The following is a 20,068-nucleotide window of genomic DNA, read 5'->3' as shown; positions in this document are numbered from 1 at the left end:
CGCCTTTGTTAAGTGCAGGCAAACAAAAGGCATAATGTGCCTTCAGAACTGTGGGTGCAGTGCCAGGTAGTCAATGGAAAAAACATTTCCAATTCAAATATTTTCCCAATGCACTGATATGACACGGAGATGTTCTGTATCATGCTGCCATATCATAATCATCAGGGTATATAAGAGATTTCTAGAATATATTCAATAATGATTTTAATGATAGCAATAGACATAAATTGGGGACGATTGTCAATGTCCTTTTTTTAGTGCATTACATCTGCGCACTTCAAAAACAGAGGGTGAATTGGCTTGCTATAAAATTGTTCACAATGTGTGTTCATGAGATTCAAAGATTTGAGGGTGGTGGTCAGACCTCTAGACTCCTCACCCATTAAGAGAATATGGTAACACTCGCCCTGTTTTTGTCAAGCAAAGTGGCCAGTAGTCAGTGGAGGGGTGGGCGCTCCATGTCCAAGAATCTCCACATTCAAGTCTATGAGAGTTAAAAAATGGCTCTCTTTTTGTAACTCCCATATACTTTAAAGGGGAGAACAGAGAACTTCTGTGGCCCCTCTTAATTCAATCTATGGCTTGATGCAGCTGTCTTGCCAGGATAAATTGGGATCAGTTTTCCTGACTGGTGGGATTCTTAAAGCTTGGACCTCACCTATCAGACATTGACAGAATATTCCTAGAGATTAGTCTAATGAAAAAACTATGGTAGATTTGGTATTGCTTTCTGCTCAGAATTACAGCTTGATACAAAAGCTTGGTAGTGTATGACAGCATCAGTGTTGGGCCAAGCAGTAAACATTAGATACTCTGTTTCTAGTATGATAGTAAAAATACATTTTTAGGTGATCATAAGTATCATTATAGGCCTATTTTTATGAGAAAAAACATCAGCATATCCCTATTCTACTAGAAAATCATAATCAGAATTACTACTGTTTAATTCCAATTTCATTTTCTAACTTCCACCTTTGAGTGCTATTCAAAAAACTGTAACATGTTTTGGATGGATCCCCATAGTCCTCTTTTTCCAAACTCATTGCGTGCTACATCCGAAGTCATCATATCTCAATATATTCCTTAATCTGTACATAAATTCTAAGATATGTGCTTGAAACAGCTATGTTCACGTGCAATAGGCTTTCTCTTAATAGTTTCTGCAGTCACATTTGTTATATTGACCATAGAAAGAAAAATAATTGTCCCCTACATTCTTTTGTCAAACCTTCTTTTTATAGAACCATCATTTGTAGCTATTAACTTTTATATAACAAATTACTAGGGTAATGTGAGGCAGTTCAGAAGATCACTATTATGTCTAACCATGGGGCCAATTTTACAAAATGAAAACAGTTCCCGTCATTCCATCACAATGTATCAGTATATCTTTCCTAATATAAATAGTTTCAGGCAGTGGGTGTGGAACCACTGCGTCAACGAACCAGTTTGGTGTAGGGTTAATCTTAAGGGTGTTATACTGGCAGTCTCCTGTTTTTCACCCTTTAACCTCTATACATAGATCTGAACTTTGATGCAGGGGACCCACCAGGAGGCCGCCACCTCTTGGAGTAGTCCCGATATAGTTGATTGTTGACCCACAGGGGTCAAAGACACCTGAAGCACAGAGGGATCAAGCTATTCCATAACAGGCCAAAGTCAGGGAAGAGAGTTTGTGTGAATCCATGAAACAAGTCCATGGTCAGAGCAGATGCAAGGATCAGTATAGTAATCAGGAATGCATCTGGTCAGCCAGCAGAAGGTACAATGATGGTAAACTAGCAGAGGGCACACAAACAGAACAGCACACCTTAGAGACTAGCAAGCTGGATACACCTATTGCTCAGGCCCCCTTTCCAAGAGAAGGATCCTTAAATACCCACAGGTGGCCTGCCATAGGCTGGAAAAGATCAGGGTGCATATTCGCTGGTCCTTTAAGAGATGGAAAGAGCTCACACACTCTCTAAGGACAGAGACAGAAGGGACCTTGTCAGCAGGAGCAGGCTATGGCCTGCAAAAAAATCAAGCTATGAAGGACCAGCTGGTTCAGAGCCTTGAGATCCCAGCAGAAGCTGGAGGATTAGATATATGGCACCCGTGCCTACCCCAGATAGCAGGACAGCGGTGGGCACAGTCTTCAGCCATAACATAAATGGAATGGAATGGTTAAAAATAATGGAATGGTCCATGGCTTGGCCAACTGTCCATTGCCACTAGATTGGAATATGGGAAAGTAGAGGCCAAGTCAACACCTTGAACTCCTTTTCATATTCCTCTAACTATTTATAAACAATGTTTGCATTGTGGCAGGGACATTATCCCTCTAAAAGAGGATACTGCCATAAGAGAATACTGTTGCCATGAAGAAATGTACTTGGTCATCAACAATGTTTAGATAGGTGCTACATAAATACCCCATTGACCAGAGCATCACACTGCCTCCAGCTGCAAGGCACTGTGTGTTATGTGGGTTCACCTCTTCTTTGGAACTGACCAGACAAGCTAGCCTTCACTTCCAATGTGCTACAATGAGCCTTGGGAACCCACCACCCTGCTGCCAGTTAACTGGTTATTCTTCCTTGATCACTTTTGGTAGTTACTGACCATTGAATACTAAAGACTAGAGATGAGTGAAGTTCTCAAAAATTCAATTTGGATGCTTTGCCAAATATCACAAAGCGCATTTCTTTGTGAGTAGCGGGTGCAATGACTGGGAACTGTGATGGTGCCGCACCCTTCATTAAACCCCTCAGATGTCGTGTTCATCGCTGAGTGCGGGATCTGATATAACCATTGAGGACTGTCAGGGGACTGTCGATTCAATCACGAAGAGTCTGCTGTGACCATCTTGAATGAAGATCCAGTGCAAACTCTTGCTCGGTGTGTGAAGATGTGACCGCACGCAAGATTTTGCGGGGGATCTTCAATCAAGATGGCAGCAGCAGACTCTTCGTGCACAAATGGATAAGGTGAGCATGATTTATTATTTTTAATGCCATTATAGAGAAAATTGATTAGTTACAATGAAGCACAATCAAATTCGGCTTCGCTACAAATTAAATTTTCCCTGTAATTCGTCCACTTTGTGAACTTCGATTTGCTCAACACTACTGAAGACATCCCAAAAGGTCTGCCATTTTGGAGATTCTCTGAGCCAGTGATCTACCCATTACAATTTGATCCTTCTCAAGTCACTCAGATTGTTATGCTTGTCCGTTTTTGCTTCTTCCAGGGTTTGACTGTTCACTTGTTGCCTAGTATATCCAACCCCTCAATAATTGCTACTGTATCAAGAAAATAAATGTAATACTGTCTCTTTCAGAGGCTGATTACTGGTATATGGCAACTATGCATTATACTATGATGGATAGATAGATAGATAGATAGATAGATAGATAGATAGATAGATAGATAGATAGATAATAAATTGATTGATAGCTAATGAAAGAAAGAAAGAAAGAAAGAAAGATAGATAGATAGATAGATAAATAGATAGATAGATAGATAGATAGATAGATAGATAGACAGATAGACAGATAGATTTCTGTCCTAAATCCATTACAATATACATTATCTTAAGTAGGGTTGATAACTGCTACTTTATGATGCTGATAAAGTGGTCGTTGGTTCCTTTTATCTTGTCTGTGGTGTAGTAATTGTCCAGTCACAGGAAGAGAATGCTATGTATTTTATCTGAATATATTGACAGTCTTCAATTGCCTAATTGGCTAAGGATTGCCCTAGTTAACACTGAGATAAGAACTTAGGCTTTGGAGTGTAAGAGGGAAATACAAAAATAATATAGTGGCAAGTGTGCTATTAAAGTGCAGTGAAAGTATCTGCCATGCGCTGTGTGTGGGGGGTTGATAGGATGCCTCCGAGGCACAAGAGTTGCTAATCCATGTTTAAAGTTGAGTCAATATAAGGGTTGCTGTCAGCTTCAAAGGCAAATTTGTATCCACCCTTTTTTGGTACGTGAATCTAGTGAATGGAATCACACACCTATACCTCTAGGATTTAATTAGTTGTTTAGACATGTACTTTTTATTTAGCAGTAATCCTGTGAACATATTTCACCGTCTAGTCTCTTTCGCTGTCTTCCCACTTATCATCCACTCTAGTGTATTATAAAAAAGTACAGACTAAACTTTTGCTAACCTGTTATTACTATTCATGCATAATGTACAGCTCTAAAATGTGCATAAATCCAATGTCAGGTTTCAGATTCAAGGCATAACCTAGAGTTGCTAAAATAGTACAGTAGTAATAATAATAATATATGTATATTCTCAGATATAATATTTACATATGAATCCATGGCATCGTATTGTAATTTTATCTACATTATTTTATACTCGGTTTAGGGCTTGTTCACATCTGTGTTGGAGGCTTTGTTCGGGGTCTCCATCACAGATTCCATCAAAAACAGCTGAGCGAAAGAATGCAGGTCTTTTTTTCTCAGCTAAAAATGCAGGATCCTGAATGGAGACCAATTGACCTCATTACAGGTGAAACTCGAAAAATTAGAATGTGGTGCAAAAGTTCATTTATTTCAGTAATGCTTAAAACTTAAAATTAGAATATTGTGAAAAGGTTCAATATTCTAGGCTCAAAGTGTCACACTCTAGTCAGCTAATTAATCCATATATCCTGAGCAAAGGGGACCTCAAAATTGTGACTTTGGGGTTTCATAAACTGTTAGCCATAATCATCCAAATAATAGCAAATAAAGGCTTGAAATATCTCGCTTTGCATGTAATGAGTCTATCTCATATATTAGTTCCACCATTTAAGTTGCATTACTGAAATAAATAAACTTTGCACAATATTCTAACTTTTCGAGTGTCACCTGTATAGTCAATCGGATCTGCTTGGCTCTGTCTGGGTCAGTTTGCCAAACAATTTCCACTATTTTAGTTGTTCTGCTCCTATAACCAAGCAGGGGAATGGAGATAAATAGCGCTGGTGTGAATTCACCGTTATCTTGAATTAGGGTCCTCTATAAAGTAGATTGGTACCCATAACAAATCTTTAAATAGTGTCCCCTCTGATACTGGTTCTGGAGAGGGCAGGAGGCTACAGTTCTTCTACAGTGTATTCCCCTTACCTTGATTTGTAGAAGAGGAGGACAGCATGAGAGCAATAAGCAAATTTACCCTACCAATGGGAAAGGGGTATGTGGCCGACATGACCTAGACCTTAATTTCACAATGTAGAAAGTTTTACCATTTGGGCTCTATTCACATTGAGCTATCAGTGAACATTAATTTATCCCTCTTTGAATCTTGAATTTGGTACAGAAAGTATATAAATTGTTTATTATGCAAAGACTAACATTTGTTTTCTGAGACCAGAATCCTCTCTATGTAGCAGCACAACGTTCCATGTGAAAAGACAAATGCAAACACTGGAAACATGGGTTCATCTGAATTGCATTACTGCTATACTTACTGTACATGACAATTAGATGATTTTTCTACACATTTTTTGTGTCTGGCGCATCTACCAATGGCAAGTGTGCTGATCAGGGTTGCCAACCAGAATTTTTCTTTTTTCTGGACGACTTATCCCAAAATCATAGACAGCCAACATTTTTTACGGCCATATTAGAAAACTATAATGAATAATAAAAAAGTAATACAAGTTTATAGCTCAATATACTGGTAGGCACTTACTGTGAGCTGTAAAATGATGATAATTACCACCAAAATAACCAAGTACCAGCAGCCTCAAAAAAATCACAGAAACCCTATTTTTTTCACAGACACAGGAAAAAAGTTGCCTATATTTATGGACTGTGCAGAAATTTCAGGATGATTGGCAACCGTGGTGCTAATACATATAGTGACTTTTGGCTTTTGCATGTCAGCCATGGCAGCATGCAGCTGTACTTTTTTTTATATTTTTTAGCGGGACTGGTCATTGTTTTTTGCATTGCACATTGGGGGAGTGGCTGCCTCAGATCTGGACTGTGCATTCCTGCCCTTCTGTCCAAGCTTTCTACACAGAGCATAGTGTTTAGACCAAGGCCCAGGAGAGGCAAGTCTATAAGTGTATGTCCCATCTGCAGACGCCACCTTGTTGCTGGTAGATGGCCCAACACAATTTTGTTAAGAAAAACGTGCTCAAAGAGCTTGTAATTTTCATGCACAGTAAGTATAGCAGTGTTCGGCTCAGATTAACCCATGTTCCCAGTGTTTGCATGGAGCAGTGTGCGGCTGCATATGGTGTTTTTGCATTGCAGCCATGGTAGCGGGCACCTGCACTTTATTTCGTATTGTTTAGAAGTGCTGGTCTCACTTATGGCATCATTTTTTCAAGTTAGGAAAACTATACAGTTAAGGCTAAGTTCAGATCTGTGGCCAAATTCCTATATTCTGTTCTGACATAGGAACAGAATACCAGATTTAACAGCTCTGTCATATGCCAGTGCCCGACAGATCCCATTCACTATAATGGGGTGCGCTGGATTGCCAGCATAAAAATTGGTATTCTGGTGGAAAAAGTACTGTTTTCAACCTTTTTATTTTTTTTCTAAAATCTGCAACAGAGGCTCCTGTCGAAACCTCAGGTGCAGATGCGAACCAAGCCTTATTGGTCATATATAAAAACATTCATAATGTACCATAACCCCTGTACAACTGATTTGTGTAATTTGGCTTGTAATGCTCTCATTTTTTGCTCTTTAAAAATGAAAAAACATAACATAACTCACATTGTACACTCAGAATAGGTCATGAATTAATATCAGATCAGTGGGGGTTTGACATGAGGCACCCCCACCAATCAGCTGCCAGCTACAGAAACCATACTATGAAAGGACTGGAAGCAGAAGGGGTACTGCAGCTCACTGCCTATTTAAAGGGAACCTGTCATCACCTTTATGGTGCCCATACTAATGGCAGGATAAAGTAGAGACAGGTGAGTTGATTTCAGCGGTCTGTCATTTATAAGTTTAAAATAAGTGGTTGCTGAGAACCAACATCACAATCATTGCAGACTGGGCCTGGAAAAGAGTCACGGCCACCTGAGAAGAGTCCTGGTTATTCATGAATTCCTGCTCTCCTGCCCACCTGCTGATGGCTGACAGGCTTCTACCTAGTTTTTTTTTTCCTTTCTCTCTAGGACAGAACTGCCAATCAGCAGCAGATGGGCGAGAGCAGGAGATTATGTATAACCAGGACTCTTCTCAGGGAGATTTGACTCTTCTCAAGGCCCAGTCTGCAATCATTATGATGCTGGTTCTCAGCAACCACTTACGTTTAGCTCATGAGTGACACACCGCTGACATCAGCATGTCTATCATTACTTTATGCCTCCCTCAGTGAGGTCAGAATAAAATTGATGACAGGTTCCCTTTAGGTGAATGAGAGCTGAGCTGCATTATGCTGAGGTTGAAAAGCGCACAGTGGATGGAGCCTTCGTCCACCGTATAGACTCAGGTGCCAGCGGCTGCCTAAAACAGCTAATCAGTGTGGGTTTCCGGTTTCAGAACTGCCCTAAATAACTGCCTTAAAACACCAACGAAGGCGATAACCAATGTAGTCATCACCTTCATTCTCTTTGACCACCAGGAATATTTGCTTTAAAATGGAATTGTGGTTCTGAGACGTTATCCCTAGGGAGGAGCGAACTTCAAATTTTGAAGTTCGAGTTCAGGTTTGGGTGTATGGTGAATTGCGTTATGGATTCCATTACCACGGACCATAACGCAATTTCATGACGGAATGCATAATATCATAGAAGTCTATGGCCAGCATAACGGATCCGTCTGGTTTCCGTTATGCAGGAGAGGGGCAAAATCAATGGAATATATGCTGAGCCCTGCCCCATGTTTTGGACACAGAAACATTTGTTCCTTTAGTAGAAGTAGAATAACCTGTGCTTTTTAATAATACAATGGAGATTGAACGGAGACTATTGTGCAGTGCATATAGCTCTGGCTACTCCAATTGAAACCCATGGTTGTCTCATTTCAGCGAATGGCAGTTATCATGTAGAGAAAGTTAATACAAGGCACTTACCAATGTATTGTGATTGTCCATATTATCTCCTTTGCTGCCTCGATTCATTTTTCTACCACATTATACACTGCTCGTATACAGGGGTTACGACCACCCTGCAATCCAGCAGCAGTGGTCGTGCTTGTACGCTATAGAAAAAGGTGCCTGCTATTCTGGTGGCCGGCTCATAGGCATTCATGCGCAGCAGCTTCAGTCCTGTAACCCCTGAATACGAGCAGTGTATAGTGTGATGGAAAAATGAATTCCACCAGCAAAGGAGTCAGTAGGGACAAGCACAATACATTAGTAAGTGCCTTGTAGTAACTTTCTCTACATGATCAATGCTATTTGCTGAAGTGACGCGACCCCTTTAATGTACCATCCAATGCTACCTGTCAAATGTGCTCCTTTGTCTTACAGCTTTTGGAGTTTGTTTCATACATGTCCCGATCTGATGAACTTTATATGTGCACTGAACACATTCTTTACATTTGTCTTCAATAACATTTAAGTGCACTGAGATGCCCTACGTCTGCAGAAGTTCAAGGGTTCAATATCAATGGCCGTCTTGGCAGGTACCGTGTTCAAAGTGCGTTTAGGATCAAGACATGCGCATTCCTAGGCCAATAACTTGTCCAGTAATTGGTATATTGATTGCTAATGTCATCGTGTTTTAGAATGTATAAACCATTCAGTATATCACACAGCCGGCAACAATCCAAGAAGGCATTGTTTATTCATTGGAGTTCCCATACAGGCCTGGCTTGGATTGTGCTTGAGGGCCTGCTGATAAAGATCAGCAGATGATTGGGTGCACACATTCTTAACATGTCTGACCCATGACATCCCAAGGGCAGCAGGCAGCCTGTCATTACAGGCACAATGCTCCTCTTTCTTTCCACTTATCTAAACCCAGATGACTTTGAAATTTTTATTAACTCATTAATGACTGAAAATGTCATTAGTGGCACCAGGAAAAAGAAAGTTAGTGGAGTGCATAAGGTATAGCTGCGAGCTGCAAATCAGAACCTAGAATTCCAGCGCTGGTTGTAATTAGAATCATACCCTTTATTTTATATACAGATCCGGCCGGCTTACCACACCTGGTCAAGATTCCTAATGATAGGAAAATGGAGAACGCCTTCGCTAGAATTATTTCATAATCTGTAAATCTTATTAATAATATTTCCTCGCCACATGATTAACAGCTGCCAGAACACCTTAAACACAGAAAAGGCATGCTGAATGGATCAATAGAGGGGAGGAATAGTTTTTATTAGCCCACTGTTTCTCAATTATATAATTTCTTATAATAATTTAAATGCCTGTTATAATTTTAATATATTCTGGTATGAAATAATTATGGATATGGCATCAACTATGGGTGGATTTAATTATAATCAGTATATTCACGCACTGACTTAGGCTACTTTTACACTTGCATTTTTGCCTGATCCTTGTGTCTGAGAAAACGGAGTCGTCCCCATTGACTTGCATTGTGGGTCATGCTGGATCTGTTTTGCTCCGCATCCCATGATGGAAAGAAAACTCCAGCATGCTGCGGTTTTCTCTCCGGTATGAGAACGGAACCAAATGGAACTGAATGCATTTTAGAGCACTCCGTTCTGCTCAGTTCAGTTTTGTCCCCATTGACAATGAATGGGGACAAAATGGAAGCCAGAAGCCAAATCCTCTGCCAGATCTCAATATCGGAAAATGTAAACGTAAGTGTGAAAGTAGCCTTAGCTGACCATAATGTTAAAATGGTTGTATCATTGTTGGGACCCCAAGGATCAGTAGAACAATGCTACACTGGTCGTGCAGACATGCAAAGTGCCACTCAATTCAAAGTCTATGGGACGGATGAAGATCGCTAAGCACTGTTCTCAGCTAGCTCTCCCAGTCCCATAGACTTTGATTGGAGTGACAATGTATAGACTCAATCTAAACTCGTCATTACAGTAGTGGAACGGGGAGGAAGGGAGGACTCCTGTTCTAGTGATCGGTGTTGTCCCAGTGATGTGTCCTCCAATGGTCATTTATCAACTATTCTGTAGGTAGATAATAAATGTGAATTCTAAGACATGCAGATTACTGCTAATTGCTGGGCTGCACCTGTACTTGCTTTAGGAAGTACAGCAATAACTGATATCCGTATGCAGATCTACATCCATGTACAGGAAGCCAAAAGCCTGTCAGACATCTTTGAGGTATTAAATCCTGATGGACAGTATCGGACTGGGGTACCTAGGGCCCACCAGTAAAATGTATTTTGTGGGCCCACCGTACAGATACATTCAAATATAATAAATAATTTAACAAGTTTTTTATATTAACATAGGCTGGTTGAGGTGCTGCACATTGAATATATGTATGTAGTACAGTAAATCTAATGTGTTAAGTGCGACTTGTGCAGGGGCTGGGAGACTAGGGGCCCACCTGGCTCAGTGGCCCCCCAGGGGATTCACCTGTACCCCTGTGGGCCAGTCCAAGCCTGCTGATGAAGGTATTATCTTCAAGTGTTATTAGCAATATATGGTTGGTTTTCTCTTGCTTTCTCTTGCTCCAAGCTTTTAATCGAGAGTGAGCCTTTACTGGTGAGATGCACATCAGGACTCATCTCTACTATGCCATAGTCGGGTGAAACTTTTGTCCTATGGAGCCAACAGGTAGTTGTGGATTTGTGCCTCCCATACTTGTTTATCTCTGTATTAAGCATTTACTTCATACACTGACAGCTGCAGGCACAAGTCCATTTAATGTTCTGGACTACAGAGGTAGCACAATAGTTACCAGAACTACCGGATGCAGACACCGCCGCCGCCCAACAGATCCCATTCACTGTAATGGGATCTAGTGCGTGTCTGGCATGAGTACCGGCAGCTGCATGCAGTGTTTTTTTTTGCCAGAACCCCCACTTCAGATGTGAACCTAGCCATACAAAAAAGGTAGGTGCAGCCTCAGCTCCAGGCTGCCTGTACACATTCAGGTTTTTGATGGCCTTTTGAAGCCAAAATCAGGTGTGGATCAAGCAAGTATAACAGGCAGATTCCACACCTCCTCTTTTGTGAATCCACACCTGGTTTTCAAAACTGCATCAGGACAAAACCTGAACATGTATGGGCAGCTTAACAGAAGTTATGTGTCTAATCATATAGGAGAGCCAGATGAGCAGATACTTTCCTGTGCACTGCACTGTCCATCTTTTTGTCATACATAAGGAGAACACATTTTCATACATCAACTGTTATTTTTGCAGTTATGCAATTTTCTACCGTCAGTGGAAGGTTGCAGCAGGGACTTTTTGAAGACCTGTTTTTCAAATTCAATATGGAACCTCTTTCTCATCTCCATCTAGTATTGGCATCTGTAATTTCTGATGATACATTCTGTAAAGAGGACATCTCAGTATCCTCCATGTAATAACTGAGGGCAATTTATTGTATTATTCTTGATATTATTCAAAATATGTATGAATAAATACACTGTCTGACTCTGTCCAATCAGAAAGGACTGTGTGGGACACGCCCCCTTGATAGGGGAGGAATGGCAAAACCCATTTGTCAGTTTATTCATAAATGCCTTAGAGGAATAACGGAGGAATGGCACAAGGAAGAATTATAAGAAAATATGCTCCGAAATTGTTATTTTATGAGAAGTGCAAATCTTTATTAAATCAGGCATATCAAGAGTGCTGAAAGGGACTCTTTAAAAAACACATATGGGGTCATTTATCAAACTGGTGTAAAGTGGAACTGGCTTAGTTGCTCATAGCAACCAATCAGATTCCACCTTTCATTTTCCAAAGAAGCTGTCAAAAATTAGAGGTGAAGTCTGATTGGCTATGGGCATCTAAGTCAGTTCTACGGTATACCAGTTATAGTTCTAGAATCCAAGATTTAAATGGACACCTCAAAACTTTAAGAGTGTTCTGTGGACTAAATGCAAGTGTGATTTTTTTTGTTTTTCAGTAAAACATTTGGGAGTTTTGTGATGTTGTTCTATGTGAGTCTAGTGTAGCATAGTTTGGCAATAGGCATGGGCTTTGGGGGCACTTCTGTCTGGTATATTCTTCCCAGACCTCTACCACTGTGTGATGGTCCAGCAGCTGTGGAGTCGGACAAACATGTAAAATGTCTATTGTCATTGGTAGCTTAAAGTTATCTAGAACATGTTAGCTATTTCAAATAGTTGTTCCATCAGTACAACCTCTGCCAGAATTAGAACATATGGCTGTCGTGATGGGGGGGAGGTCCATTGTTTATGACTTCTCATTATTAGCCAAAGACAGTTATCTGATTTCAATGGCCACTATGTAATACTACTTTTTCTTTGTAGGCCTGTTTCAGGGGTAATATGGAAGAGCTGCCAGCTTCCTGGAAATAGCAGCTGATTCCAAGGGTTTCCATCAGCTCATTGCCCTGATGATGAAACACCTGTCCATGCTCAAGAGGGATTGATACAAAAAATGGTGTAAAGAATAATATTCATTTGATAAACCCCTACAAATAAGTGATAGCAAATATAAGGTTTTGGCATTCAGTTTCATACCACTTTATAATGGCTGTGTCTAGTTGCTGTGAAAACAACAGTTTATTCACACTGGGCTTTATAATTATCCTCCGGCTCCGAATGCATGAAAAAAATAGTGTTCACTTATACCAGTGCTGGCGAACCTACAGCACGGGTACCAGAGGCGGCACTCAGAGCCCTATCTGTGGGCACCCGCACCCTGGAAAAGGTCTATGGTGTACCAATATGCCTTAGACTTTTCCTTACATTCATCAGCGCAGGGCGCACTATGTACAGCACAGACAGCGCACTGAATGCAGGCAGGCTATTATAGCTAAATGGTAAAGCACATGGAAGATATAATATATTGGTATATAAGTAAAATTGCTGTGTTGACACTTTGCATTAAATAAGTGGGTTGTAGGGTTGCAGTTTGGGTGCTTGGTCTCTAAAAGGTTTGCCATTACTGACTTATACCATATGCCTGTTCCTGGGATTGGCCACAGTGTGTACTATTTATGTGATATTTATTATTTTCTATATTATATGAGGTTTACGATATATAGGGTGAAGTCTCCATAGATTTTAATCACATTCAAATCAACAAATAGACTACTTACTGTACTAAAATTCAATGTATAAAATGTTCATCTAATAAAGTAGTGTCTTTGTATGTACATTTCTGTTTGTTTTTATATTTTTATATTTTCTGCTAAGAGTCTGACATAAATATGAAACACCAGAATGGACACTTGGAAGGGATCTTTTATTTCTTTACCGTTACTTTACTGTTCCACTTTTCCCACATTTATGTGTTTGCCAACTTTATTTTCACCTCCAACTAACCAGGATATCACAGCTTGGGACTTCTGTGAGAAAAGTAATTTTGATCGAAAAAATAAAGAGTCATTTGTAAAATCTCAAATCCCCTTTGCAGCCTAATGCAAGAAATCATATGGATAGTGCAAATTGCTTTTCAAAAACCTAAGGCAAAAGTATTATACTTCACAAGTCATACAAATCATCAAAATAAAAAGGAAACATAAACATCTATTTCATTATTATATACCTCAATGTGGTCCATGACGAGGGTCACACGATCTTATGACTATTGGCTGGTAACCAACAGTTTTGATGAGACTTGATATCATCCATGATATTTTTGGGGTGTTTTCTCCATCTCTTTAGTTTTTTTTCTCCATAACTGCCTTTTCCTCTTCCTTTTTTTCCTTTCCTGTTATGCGTCCTGAAAGTAAATTTTCACATGTATGACACATGGTTATGTTATCCCTGTCCTTCAGATTTTAGGGGCCAGAACCTAAAGCCTCATGCACATGGCCATATTTTTTGTGTCACCTGTTCATTCTTATGGGGCACACCTCTGTATTTTATTTTTTTTTGTTCCTCAAATTATAGAACATGTTCTTTTCTTGTCCGTATTTGCAGACAAGAATAGTTTTTTATATTGATGAGTGAGAAAAACACAGAATGCACACAGAAGGTGTCCTGATTTTGCTGATCCATCTTTTGCAGAGAGATATAGACACGGCCATGTGCATGAGGCCTAAAAATAATACACTATAGACAAGGACCCACAACTGAAATGCAGAATATCTGTGTTGGGCCCATTAGGAACAGATACACTTAAACCTTGTGCCCATGTGTGAAATCATCTGAAATCACTGACAAAATATTAATTTGTTGTATGTGGACTGAACATCAGATTGTAATGCAGATTTTGCTATAGCTGGGTGATCTTCAGCAAATTCCTAAAAAGCCAGTGCCAGATAAAGTATGCTTCAGACTTGTATATCTGCAGCATGCCCTCAATCCCAGTAGACTTTTTCCATGTTTTTGTATGGATTAATGTTAATAAACATTCATATGTATTGTACTGTGCATTAATTCCAGATGCCGTACCAAAAATCAGCAATTAGTCTCTGGCCACATGTATAGGCCATCACTAGCTGATGGGCAATAGCTCCAATGGTGGAAGCAGACAGCCCCACAACTTTGTAGCGGACTGAGTTGGTCACTCCAGTGCTGTTCCCATTGCTTCGGCACTAGAGCTAATGCTGGACAGCTGATTGCGAGAGTGCAGGGTCTAGAAATGCAAATCATCTAGAGATACCCTATCCCGAGGATAAGCCATCACTTAATAAAAGGCAGAAAAACCCTTTAAAGTTGCATCACATTTCTCAAACATCAAAGGCCACTTAACAGCAGTTTCCACCACTATTGTATGGTGTACCGAGTAACTGTTATGTCTATGGCCAATATCAAACTAAAAAAACAAGTCCAGGTGTGCAAGGCCTTGTGAAGGGCCATTGTGCACACTCATTAAACCTTCCCAGCATATGGCTGATGGTCCCTGAGTATTTAAGGAACCCTTTCTAGGCGTAAGGTGCCTGAGCTTTCAGATTCCCTTTGACCAGCAAAAGTGTTTAGACGACTTTGTGTTTTGTGTCTTGTATTAAACCTGCATTATCCAGTATGTGCTCCTGCCTTGCACCCATATTGCCTGTGTACTCCTGACCTCAGTGTTCAACTTTCAATTCAAGTTCATGCATAAGTTGTCTTAGTCTGTATGCCCTGTCTGTGCTACAGTCTTGGTTCCTGTCTGCCTTGTTCCTGCATCCATAATTACCCGGACCGCAAGCCCTCATAGTGTCTCCAGTTCTGTGTTGCTATTATCTGCAGTTCCAGTTTTAGTGACTGTCCAGACTGCTTCTGCGATTCCAGTGTGGTTTCCCTGTGTCTGTGCAATCCAGTCAGGTTTCCTACAGCCAATGTCTGCCAAAAACCACATATTCAGTGTAAGTGTAATGTTTTTTTGTGTGCATTTTTTGTGCATTATCTGTACCTAAAACCTCTGGTGTTTGAAGTAGTGTCCCTTATCCCAGTGGGTTAGCTGCCAATTACATTGGAACTATACCAGGAGGTAACATTCTGGTTGCTAACCCACAGTGAAGTCCACATCCCTGTATAGGGGTTGAAGGAGGTATACTAGAGCACCAGAATAACACTTTTAGGAAGCATTCACACAACCGTGTTTTTCTTCCGCATCAGTTACACAATTTTTGCGGACAATGCACGGACCCATTCATTTCTATGGGTCCGCAAAAATTGGGAATGCCTTTCATTGTCATCCGTGTGCTGTCCGTTCCATGTGTTCGTTGCTTTTATTTTAGAACATGTCCTATACTTTGCCGCAAATTGCGATCCGTGGCCCCATGGAAAGTCATTAGGTCCGTAAAAAAACGGATAGCACACGGAAATGCATCCATATGTCATCCATTTTTTGTGGACCCCTGGACTGAAAACATTCTAGGAAACCCCATTTCAGTCCCATTTCATTTTTTTGCGGACCATGAAAAACAGATGACACACGGAAGCACCACGTCCGTATTATACGGACTTACGGCACGGAAATGGAAAGATAACTGAAGACATACGGAACACACAGGTCCGTGATTTGTGGATCGCAAAACCAACACGGTCGCATGAATGCTCCCTTAGAGTTAGCCTTATGCCAAACAGGTTAGTTGGCACAGTGGGTTCACACTCACTGATCCGTAACAAAGGCAGTAAGTAGGATCAATGTGCCTCCATACTCGCCTTTAATGGTTTTCATCAGGCTTGGACTGGGGCCCACCAGATTACCAGATGGTCCTTTGATGGGCCAAAACTCTGACACTATAGTGGGACAAAAGGTGCATGAGAATTTTTTTTTTTTTTTGTTAGCCTTTAGAGCCAATCACTTTCTTCTAGGGTCTTTTTCATTTAAAACTTACTAGATTATAAATGATATAAGGGTAGGGCCCCTAGAATAATTTTCTCTGGTGGACCCAAGGAACCGCTAGTCTGACACTAGGGAATGTCACTGCATCACCAAACTGTCCTTTACCACTGGAATTATAATAAGATGTGTTTTCCCTTATTGTATGCTCTAGTCATCAGTGAAATTTTGCTTGATCTTACAATTATAGGAGAATATAACGTGAAATTATACATGGGAGAGTTCAATAAATAACACTTGCACAGTCAAAACTGCAATGGTTTATCTTTGCTCAGCACAACCTAGGAAAGACATATGAAGAAATGTCTTTGTCCACATGAGAAGAGTAATTTAAGTGTCTGGGTATGAGGAAATCAATGTGCTACTTAAGGAGTGTGCACCATCACAAGCACCAGTGACAACCCATGAAAAATGGGTCATTATAGAATTCATGTTTAGAATGTACCAGTCTGAAGATAATGTCATTCATCACAGTTACAACAGTGGGCCGCTAATAAGCTCTCATTGCATATTCATAGATACAGTGTCTCTTCTACATTCCAGCACTCTTCCAGAGGTTGGTGCCTGTCTCTTACTCCAGTCCAAGTCTTGCAATGAGTGTTCCTGTGTCATGTTGCTGCAATTACACTGTAAAAGTGTTACCCAAGATTGATTGCCCTGATCTGTGGTTCAATTGTAAATTAGAATGCAACTATCCCTGGGGAAGCACAGTCCTTATTTGTGATTAAGTAAAAAAAGAAAAAAACTCCTAATAGAATAACATATGAAGTTCTTTCCTGCACTTTTAGGCAATTAGCCTGATGAAATTGCTTTCCTTTTGGTGCACTTCTGATATAAACTGATATAATAATGAGCCTTGCGATGCTTGTTTTTTCTATTTCCCCCAATTTTTGATCTTCAACTATGTAAGACAAAATTTAGAACTCTTCTGCAAGTTTATGACCTTCACATAAATATTGTGGTGCCTTTAAAAAAATTCAGCAAAAAAATGGCATTAAAAACTGCTCCAAAAACTCCAGCACTAGTCACATCTTCTCTGTCCCCTGACTACCCTGCACTGAATTGTACAGTATACAACAGTGAGCAGAAGACTACTTTGCTTGTTGCCCTAGGCCCTATTTTTGAAAAAAGAATTAATCAAATGGTGAGAAAGGGGCACAAAAATGCAGTTGCTATACATTGCAGTTACTGAATAAATCTAGTACTTTCAACACTTTATAAATGATGGAAGGTATATAACCTCTTCATTTTGAATACCTTCTGTGCTAAGCTGAACTGTATGTATCCAGTATGTTGCTTCTTCTCTCCACTACTTCATCCATTATCTTCATGTTGTGATGAATACCTTCATGGATGATATTCATCACTGCCCTCAGTGTGTTCTTAAATACAAAGTATAATGACGATGCCGGGCTCCAGACTGTAACAAAAAAATGTTTTTAAAGTTTAAGACCTAGTGTCGCAAAATACTGGTATTGATCGGTTTTGTCAATACTTTTCATTGATAAAATGACCCTTAATTAGAACCAAACCTAAAGTTACCCAGACTGTGGTTTTTAGGTCCATAATTCCGTGGGCCCATCCTCTATACAGAACGTGTGCACTGTAATAACAGTGGCTGGACACAAGACAACAGAACTGGACTACAGCAATCCTCTTTTCCTAGGTACTAAGAGTGTCTCCTGGTACTCTGGTATCACTATGACTTACAGTGGTAAGTCCTGGGGATATGCAACAACCAAACAGTATGCAACAACTGACAAGTAAAGAAAAAACATGAGGTATGTATGACTACACTAGCAGCTAACAGGAAGACTAGAAAATCAGACCTCTCCAATAGATGACTGAAACAGAATGGTAATGGGATTCAGATGATTGCACGAATGGATGATGTTGATGGTAGTGAGATGATGAAACACACAAATGATGAGGATGATATAGTGAACAGATTAATGGACAAACAGACAATGACTTTGAATCTATGTTTCCTTGAATCTTTCTCTAGATGTGTCCCTAAATGCTGACCCTACTACTTGACACCAAGTCTTTAGAGATATTCCTATTGGAAACCGTAATCTGCAATACCGACCCAAACTAACCATACCTGGACACCAGCAACCAGACAAGGAACGGATTCCTACAGAGAAACTAAAGACAAAAAAAAAAAAAAAAAAAAAACAAGCTCAAGAAACTAGAACTGGGACCTCAGAAGTCATATTAGACTGGAACAAGTGACTAAAGATTACTGGATGAAACACATATAGCATATGCTATCACCACTATGAACAACCTGCAATAAACCAGTAGATGAACAGTCAAGTAACTCTCTGCTGATGAGTCAGAGACTGCCATCATCAGACATGTGACCTCAAATTTAATTTATTATATATTGTTATCATTGACCGCACAGAATATATCAGCAGTAAGGTCTAATAAGTCAATCATATATTAAGAAGCAGAACCTGAAAACCACAGTTTGGCCTCAAAATCAGCTCCAAATAAAGGATCAGTCTAACAATATTCATACTATAAATTAGCGAATTTATTAAAATTAATTTAGTCCAGTTAGTCCGAAACAAATCAATTCAAGTACAAATCAACTCTACCTGAGCTGAAAGTGCTTTAGTTGTCTGAAAAAGTGCTCTCCTTCTTTCTATCTCTTTCTCTTTTCTCAAAAAGTCAAATCTCAAGAAATTCTGATTCTAAAGAATTCAAATGTCTAATGCCTACGTAGAATTAAAAAGGAATCTGGCTGATATAGGGGGAATACTAGTATAAGAAAACAAAATTTAGTTCTGGTCTCCTGATCTTCTATTAGATGGACCTCTGCCAAGGACCTTGAAAATCGAAAAACAGTTTCCCTGTACAGTTTAGGTTAAAAAAACATGATACAAGTTTTGCTAGAATATATTGTTATCCAGTCATGTTAGTAACAGAATTTGCGATATGATAATCTCACCGTTTTTGTAATCCATATCATCCATATCTACATAATAATCTTTGAAAAGAGTCATGCATAAATAGGCAGGCCATGATATCTTACAGACATTTTCTCTACCTATAGCTGCACATTTTCATACAGAGTCGCAGGAGTTTTCTCACAAAACCTGTGAGAATAAAGATTGCAGCATGCTGTCATTACCTGCCTTACCAATTGTACAATATTGAGACATACAGGGGATCAGAGAGGCACATGGACCGAAAAATAGGTAAAATAGGTTAGAGTGCACTGGATCTTTAATAGATAAGCCATTCAGGAGTAACACTGACAGCCATATTGGAAAGAAGAAAAATAACTTGTCCGTACAGAGCAAATCAGAGACTTCTGTTAAGTAGAGATTTTATTTTAACTTTTTATATTTCTCTTTTACATTTATCACAGGGTTATTGACCAAATGATCACTTGGCCAAACACATTGTTTCAATGAGGATAGTCATGTGGATGATCTAACTTATCAGACACTTGTTTCTCCCAGTGGCAGAGACTTTCCTGCTGTTACTAGAGTCAGTAGCTTGTTGATGGAACCTGCTGAAAATGCAACAATCCACAGAAAGACATCTCATGCCTATAGCCAAGTTTAGTTTCTATATAACAGCAAACTGTCACTGTTTGTACTCCCCTTCACATACAGGTAACCATAAAACATAACTTTTATTATCATGCATAAAAATATTAAGATACTCCAAGATCAAAAATACCAAAATGTTTCAAAATAAACATGAGTATGGTGCTACAGGACACCCAAAAAGCTTA

At 39.7% G+C, this 20,068-nt stretch overlaps 1 long non-coding RNA gene across 10 annotated transcripts in view; it reads right to left on the bottom strand.

Annotated features, from left to right (window-relative positions):
- Nucleotides 1–20,068, bottom strand: part of LOC122927527 — an 84,404-nt gene that overhangs the window by 6,971 nt on the left and 57,365 nt on the right. For all 10 annotated transcript variants that reach the window (XR_006387795.1, XR_006387791.1, XR_006387794.1 and 7 more), the window contains 2 exons: nt 17,572–17,734; nt 13,585–13,761 (listed from right to left, as the gene is read on the bottom strand). This is a non-coding gene — a long non-coding RNA (uncharacterized LOC122927527). The remainder of the gene's footprint in view (nt 1–13,584; nt 13,762–17,571; nt 17,735–20,068) is intronic.

The sequence above is a fragment of the Bufo gargarizans genome, chromosome 2 (assembly GCF_014858855.1).
Source record: "Bufo gargarizans isolate SCDJY-AF-19 chromosome 2, ASM1485885v1, whole genome shotgun sequence".
Taxonomy (NCBI): Eukaryota; Metazoa; Chordata; class Amphibia; order Anura; family Bufonidae; genus Bufo; species Bufo gargarizans.
This window is presented reverse-complemented; position numbering and strand designations above follow the sequence as displayed.